A 7,831-nucleotide genomic window follows, 5' to 3' on the forward strand; every position below is an offset into this window, starting at 1 on the left:
TGGTGTGTCTCCCAGGTGGCTTGTGGCAAACTTTAAACGACACTTTTTATGGATATCTTTAAGAAATGGCTTTCTTCTTGCCACTCTTCCATAAAGGCCAGATTTGTGCAATATACGACTGTTGTCCTATGGACAGAGTCTCCCACCTCAGCTGTAGATCTCTGCAGTTCATCCAGAGTGATCATGGGCCTCTTGGCTGCATCTCTGATCAGTCTTCTCCTTGTATGAGCTGAAAGTTTAGAGGGACGGCCAGGTCTTGGTAGATTTGCAGTGGTCTGATACTCCTTCCATTTCAATATTATCGCTTGCACAGTGCTCCTTGGGATGTTTAAAGCTTTTTTGTATCCAAATCCGGCTTTAAACTTCTTCACAACAGTATCTCGGACCTGCCTGGTGTGTTCCTTGTTCTTCATGATGTTCTCTGCGCTTTTAACGGACCTCTGAGACTGTCACAGTGCAGGTGCATTTATACGGAGACTTGATTACACACAGGTGGATTGTATTTATCATTGGATCATTCAGAGATCCTCACTGAACTTCTGGAAAGAGTTTGCTGCACTGAAAGTAAAGGGGCTGAATAATTTTGCACGCCCAATTTTTCAGTTTTTGATTTGTTAAAAAAGTTTGAAATATCCAAAAAATGTCGTTTCACTTCATGATTGTGTCCCACTTGTTGTTGATTCTTAACAAAAAAATACAGTTTTATAGCTTTATGTTTGAAGCATGAAATGTGGCAAAAGGTCGCAAAGTTCAAGGGGGCCGAATACTTTCGCAAGGCACTGTATGTGACAAATACATTTTTATTTGATCCTCGTGTAGAAATATGTTGTGAAAATAAAGAGGGAAGATTAGTCAGTGTCAGAGCAGCCTTTGGAGAGGGAGGCTAATGAAAAGAGAAGTTAAGTCCACACAATGGATTAACTTCTTTGATATCCATAGACCTGACTGCACTTCCTACTGCATGGGTTCCCAAACTTTTTTCCGTCCATGATCCCATTTTGATATCTGAAAATGTTTGCAACCTCAACCACGTAAAAAAAACAATATGCAATTAACAGCCAAAGTTTACTTGGTTTACTTTTTCATTTGGGGCTATGGCAGTCAATTGCAAAACATTCTAACAGTATGTCTGATTGTCTTCTCAACTGTGGGGCTATGACAGTCAATTGCAAATGAATCACTGATGAGATGGGTGTGCTTGATATATGTCACGTCCAAGCTTCTCAAAGTCAGGGTGCGTGATCAACAGTGCCTCACCTCACCTGTCACATCCAACCATAGATCGATATTTGGTTTTAATTCAGACGAGAGCACTGCTGAATTCAGCTTCACACAGATATGAGCTGGCAAAGGGTACCATGAGTTTTAATGCTCTGAGGGAGACGGCAGGGTATTCCCTTTGAGTCAGGAACCAAAACTCCTCCGTAATAAACTGTGAATGCTTTGTCTGCAGCATTTGGTCACATGACAGCTCGAAAGGCCACACTTGACTGCTGCACTTGAACCATTCCGATTCAAGCGCAACAGTGAAGTGCGGCCTTTTCCCACAATCTAAGGGCACTCTGATTTAATTGTATCTATTAGAATTCAATCATTTTCATTTAAATTTGATTTAGTTTTTGGAAATTCTTCCGCGATCCCATTTTCATATCAGGGGACCCCGCATGGGGTCACGGCCCCTAGTTTGGGAACCACTGTCCTACTGGGTGGGTGAGAGGGTGAGAGAGAGAGTGAGAGAGTGACCCAGCCCTTTCACTCCATGACACACTCTTGTTCCTCCAGCAACCCAAACTGAGATATATATATTTTTTAAATGAGAGTAAACAAGACCAGGACAGAGTGAACAAACTGTCCGAAAAGGAATAGAGTGTTCTATACAGTGCAGTATAATAACTGTCTTTTTCACTCCATAATAGACGGTGCATTAGGCTAAATCTACAGCACCTGACACAAACAACCAAAAGTCATCATGGCAACAATTTGGCAACCATTAAGGGGCATTGATTGATTGGGAAAGCAATACAGCGTGGCTTTGAGGCATGACCTACAATATGCCCACTGGGCTTACAGACACTGGTGTAGCGCAGTTTCTCTTGACCTCCACAAAGTCGGAATTTGCCTCCCCCTCTCCTTAAAAAAAAAAACATATATTGTTTCTATTTAGAATGCTGGCTGGCAGCAATAATGCATTTACTTGTTCAATAATTCAAGTGGGAAACATTTGCCACTGGGTCTCTGGCAGTCATCATCTTGGTTTTCTGGGAGAGAAGGAGGGCTGGCACTCTCACTAGAGGAACTGTCACTAGAGGAGAAAGAGCAAGGCCACTGTCATTACCGGGCCCAGGCAGTGAGGTCTCTGTCGGGACTGCTAGTGCTAGCTGCTGCATAAATAAGCCTACTAGCTTCCACCTGCCATAGTGTTGCGTCATTCGAAGACGAGGTGGTAGCGGATGTGGTTATCTTCTGTAATTTTGCACAAGCTTGATCAGACAAAGCTTTTATGCAGCGTTTGTGTGCACCACTTGGTCTTTCCATTTGTTTATCCATCTTGAACAACGCACTCAGTCTCCATCCAAGTCCGACTTGATGAACCTAACTTTTTTTTAACTTGATAGTTAATTAGATGAGGAGGCCAAGGAGGGCTGGCACCGGCGCCGCTGAGAAATTGGCTAATTAGATACATGACAACTATATTCTCTGTCTGTCTCACCTACTACCATGTAGAATGGACAACATAAACACTTCACTTGCTATATGTGAAAATTAAAAAGGAGGGTTACTGTCAAAATGATTTATAAAAAATATTCTTATAATAATTAGACATAGGTGTGCGATGACGAGCTTGTGGGCCCCTCCCCTCCAGGGCCGGGTTCCGCTACTCCGGTACTTACAGAAAAAGCTGTGTGTCACAATCTCTTATTAACAATCTGTGACATACATCCAAGGCCCGCCACTTAAACTGAGAACACTGCAGACCAAAATACTGACTTATTCGTTTGATAGACAATGTGTCACTGTCTCTCATAACGTGACAAACGGTTGTGCATGACACTTGGTGATTGAGAAAACTCATCTAGTCAGTGCAAGATTTCCTTTGGAGTTTAAATGATCCTTCACAGATAGACCCAGCCAGCCTTACCACTAATCAGCAGTAACACAGATGATACCATGAACAACTACTGGTTACTAACTATCTTTTTTTAAACCAATCCTAATGTGGTAGATTCCGTGCACATGCAGCACTTTAATAATTAATGATAATAACGGCACTCTGCTAGTCTGAAACGTCAGATTTTTTTTTTTACTACTACAGCCAATCATGGGATTGATGACCTAGGCCTATGTCCATTATCTTCCATCAACACAGGGAGGGCTCTGAGGCTGGGGTTGGGGACTGGGAGTTGGGCTGGGGCTGAGACAGACCATGATATCAATCTGCCGCTTGGATGATTGGAATATAGCCACCTGCACTCAGACGACAACAAATTTAACACAATTCCCTTGATGAAAAAAAGCTTATCATACAAGCTCATCAGGTCAAACAAAGGATGATTCAAATTGATAACAAATCGGGTGACACCACTTTAAAACCCTATCTCCCAGTCAACTATAAGTTGAATGTCTTCCTTGTATCGAGGATAGCAGAAAGATTCTGTTTGACCACCAATAAATGGGAACAAGCCCAGGAGAGAACAGAAAACATACCATACTACCACCACAACCTAGTCTCAGGAATCCCGGACTTAGGGAACATCAGTACATTGTGGGAGGCAACCCGTCTGTCTAGAGACTAACCACAACCCCTACTCTTGTGGCTTATGTCTCTAACCACTGTAAAAATGTTTTAAAAAAAACAGAATTGAATAAAACAAATAGGCTGGGAATAGTTGTGGCATTTCAGATATCTGTGAGCCTACATTTCAGATATCTGTGAGCCTACATTTCAGATATCTGTGAGCCTACATTTCAGAAGTGCAGAGGGATGTCTAGTAGGCTATGTATTAGCCTACACTATAGTGTCTCTACAGTACACCATATATAATGATACCAGAGTTATACTCATTGAGTAGCCTACAGCCAATGAATGGTCTAGCCTTTCCGCACTGACTTGCCTATCTACAGCCTCTGCGATCATTCATCTAGCCAGCCCCTCAAAATCATAAGTCAAATGAAGGCGAGGCAATTGGATGGCAGCTCTTCGGACTTTAGCCCCCATTTTTCTCAATCCCTGAACCAGTAAGATCATGTATCAAATCATCCTGTCCATAATTGAGCCATCTCTAGTAGGCCTATATAAAGAACTCATTGGTAAGTCATGGAATAGGCCAAGGTTTCTGGGATACATATACACTGTATCATTGACGTTGATGACCCAGTGAGAGCCAATAGTCCCTTTTGTTGGCCCTAGGGAAACAAGCATCATAATTGTCTGACCAGAGGATGTGTCCTATTGAAGATACATTGTTTCTATCAGGGACTTTTGATTTGAATATGATTTGTCCATAAAATTTGAGTTTTTTCTCCATTTACACACAAACAAGTCTGCAGAATCTTGAATTATATAAATGTCTAGCCTTACCTATAGGCCTGGACTACCATTTATCAATAAATTCATTCATTCAATGATGTGTGTGGTTTCAACATGGCTTATAGCTTCAACTTAAAATCACCAGTGTTATTATTCTTGATAGAGCAAAACAAGTGTTTGACAGCTTTTTATTAAGTAGCTATAAACCAGGGGCTCAATTTTGGCCCCAAATAAATGGAAACAATTCTATATATATATGTAGCCTACTTTTTACAGAAAGCAACCCAAACGATGAACATGTATAGGAAAAACATGACTGTTCTTGCAACATGCATGCCAGGCATTGCAGTCCATTCACGATCAAACGCCGAGCATCACATGCAAATAAAAAATGAGGGCATTTTTATATGGAGTTGATCTAACTGAAGTAATGCATCCTATTCAGATAACTAAAAATGATGAAGATAGGCTACCTTTGGTGATGAAAGACCTGTTAGTCATACAAGACATAACCATGCATAGTCATGGAAACCTAGAATAAGATGCTTATTCATAGGGGGTCATCATCAGCTATGAAAACGAGACATTAATCTCACCATTGCACCTTTTTTTTTTTTTTTTTTACAGCATTGCATTACAAACAAAAGAATGACGGTCATCTGCGTTCTGCTGTCGACCAGTATATTCTTATAAATATATCGTTGAAATGTAGGTCAACCATAAAGTAATAGTTTCGTCTTGTTTTGCATCCACGCCATTTTCAGTCAATAATCAATGCAACACCCTACATATAGCCCACAATAAAACAAAAAATATGACACTTTCGTGTGCTGGAAAAAACATCTGTTAGAATAACAAAAGGCAAAAAATAATAATACAAAGGCAAGCCAGAACCAGCGATTTTTCCTCCCTTCCGAGACGAGTGTCAAATGCATGCTGTTTTGTAATTGTGCGGTGTGCATGGAGTGTATGACAGCTGGAAAAGCAACTGGAATGACATTGCGCTTACTGTAAAATATGCCGGAGAACCGCGTTCTTCTCGACTCCCCTCGATTGGTACCCAAAATTCAAACCATGTAAAACATTCCTAACGAAGGGTCCGAAAACATTACGCTCGACGATGGTGTTTGCCGAAAAGACAGCATCCACTGAATGGTCAAGAGAGACCTCTGTAAGTGCGGGCAGGGTAGGGAGACCAATTCGCTGCGGTGTGCAGCAAAGAAGGCAGCGGCGCTTGCTCTCTACCATCCTCCCCCGTCTGTAACATCCCCCTTGCTGTCAAACAACATTGTGCAGCTCAGGTACGAGTATAGGCAGCGACACCTGCTGGTGATGCACGGATGAGCATCTCTTTCTCTCCCACATTTCACGGCATCTGTAGACTAGTCTAGGCTACACAGCCATACAGTTAATAGGTATAATCTGATCTAACATGGTCTCTACTCTTCTCTTCTTACTAGTTCTTACTTTGAGCTGAATTTACTAAACTCAAGATGTCCGTAAGCTATATCATAGTAATATAGGCTACTTACTGCTTCAATGGAAATTAAAATTAGGTGTCCATCCATTTAGTCCATAAGACCTATTGATCTTTAGGTGTCCACTGTGCATATGATGTGATCGACAAAGATTACACTTAAAAAAAAAAAAAGTCTAACAAGGGTCTATTTCCCTCTCCACTCTCCTAGGCATCCCTCTATTGTCTCACTCAACCTAGTTTAGATGACATCATCTGTCCCCCAGGCATAGAGCACCAATATGACTACTGTACAGATGTGGGCCAGTTGCCACCACTTCCTCTTTGTCAAATAGGCACACCACTGAGTCAGACAGCTACATAAGTAGGCCTAATGTTAAACATATTTGTATTTGGGTTGGGGTGAGTGGATAGAGGTTTTGAAAGTTGATAAAAATTCCTACCACCCACTCATAATTTAACCCCTGTTGAAAGAAATACATGCATAAATATGCATTACGTGGAGGTTTGCTATTCCTTCTGCACACACTTCCAAGGTGAATGGCCCTGAGGGAGCCTGTTTATAACACAATTCACATAAAGTAGCCAGGAGCACATATTTTGCACCTGTTTTTCTAACAAAAATAAATACTAAAAGGTCATATAAAAAGGAAATTAAAGTTCAAACACAGGATGCAGGGAAAGCGTTGTGAAACACAATATCATGTTTTAGTATTTTGTGTACACCCCTAAACAGGTGCACATAAATACTAAAGTACATTTTACAGTAAACGATGTTCATCAGTATTGTATATTTTAAGCTATAGCGTTGCATAATAATTCAACATGGTGGTAGAAGGCACAGGTTCCCTGGCTGCTGCTCATTGTTTTTATCAGTCGTGTGTCATCCGGTCCCCAGGGACAAGAAGAGCACAGCACACCTGATCTCACGCTCTTCTCTCTGGTATCACACACAATGCACCACTCTAATAGCCCAAGAAATACCTGAATAACTTTGCACTGTGTTTTGTTATGGTGTGGAAAAATCCATACTCTGCAGCCACTGCTGCTGAGTTGAAAGGAGATTTGCCAGCAAAGGTAGGCTCTACCTTTGATTTGTATCTCACTTGAGGTTGCAGTATGTTTATTTTATTTACCTAGGCAAGTCAGTTAAGAACAAATTCTTATTTTCAATGACAGCCTAGGAACCTGTTAACTGCCTGTTCAGGGGCAGAACGACAGATTTGTACCTTGTCAGCTCGGGGATTTGAACTTGCAATCTTCCGTTTACTAGCTACCCTGCCGCCCCATGTGATGTGATGGAGTGTCTCCTTCACTAGACATTGGACTTGTAAATGTGTATGCAAGTATTTATTCAAGAGCAAGATGTTTAAAAAATAAAAAATAAAAATTCACCAGTCAAATCCCTCCATTTTCATCATCAGCACTTGGGATGCATGGGGAATGTTCAGCCAGTGTCAGAGGAGTAGTTGCATAGTCTCTGGTAAACCTTGAATGAGAAACAACACAGTGAGTGGACTCATATGAACAATACAGAGTATGTTCCACAATTCATATCCCATAACACAAGTCAAACAATTCAATTGCTCACAAAAGAGCATTGTGCCATAATTGCTTTCCTTGGTGAACCTTAGCAACAGAACAGCCCAGTAGACCATGCATGGGGTGGTGAAGTCATGTGAGCAATGCTCCCCCGTGCCCTGGCCTGGGGAGCGTTTACAATGGCACGCTATTCCCTACGTAGTGCACTACTTTTGACCACGACCCATATAGGTTCTAGTCAAAAGTAGGGCATGCAATAGGGAATAGGGTGCCATTTGGGACGC

General features: G+C 41.5%; 1 protein-coding gene across 15 annotated transcripts in view; it reads right to left on the reverse strand.

Moving 5' to 3' along the window:
* LOC110530368 (catenin delta-2) overlaps window positions 1-5,812 on the reverse strand; it is a 144,436-nt gene extending 138,624 nt beyond the window's left edge. For 14 of the 15 annotated variants that reach the window (XM_090182342.1, XM_090182336.1, XM_036985995.2 and 11 more), the window contains exon 1: window positions 5,538-5,808. The gene's annotated coding sequence lies outside the window, so the exon portion shown is untranslated. Of the gene's footprint in view, window positions 1-5,537 lie in introns of all 15 variants that reach the window. The other variant, XM_021613361.3, reaches the window with a different exon arrangement.
* Between the last annotated feature and the right edge of the window lie 2,019 nt (window positions 5,813-7,831).

Source organism: Oncorhynchus mykiss, chromosome 8 (genome assembly GCF_057628025.1).
Source record: "Oncorhynchus mykiss isolate SJ-2025 chromosome 8, ASM5762802v1, whole genome shotgun sequence".
Taxonomy (NCBI): Eukaryota; Metazoa; Chordata; class Actinopteri; order Salmoniformes; family Salmonidae; genus Oncorhynchus; species Oncorhynchus mykiss.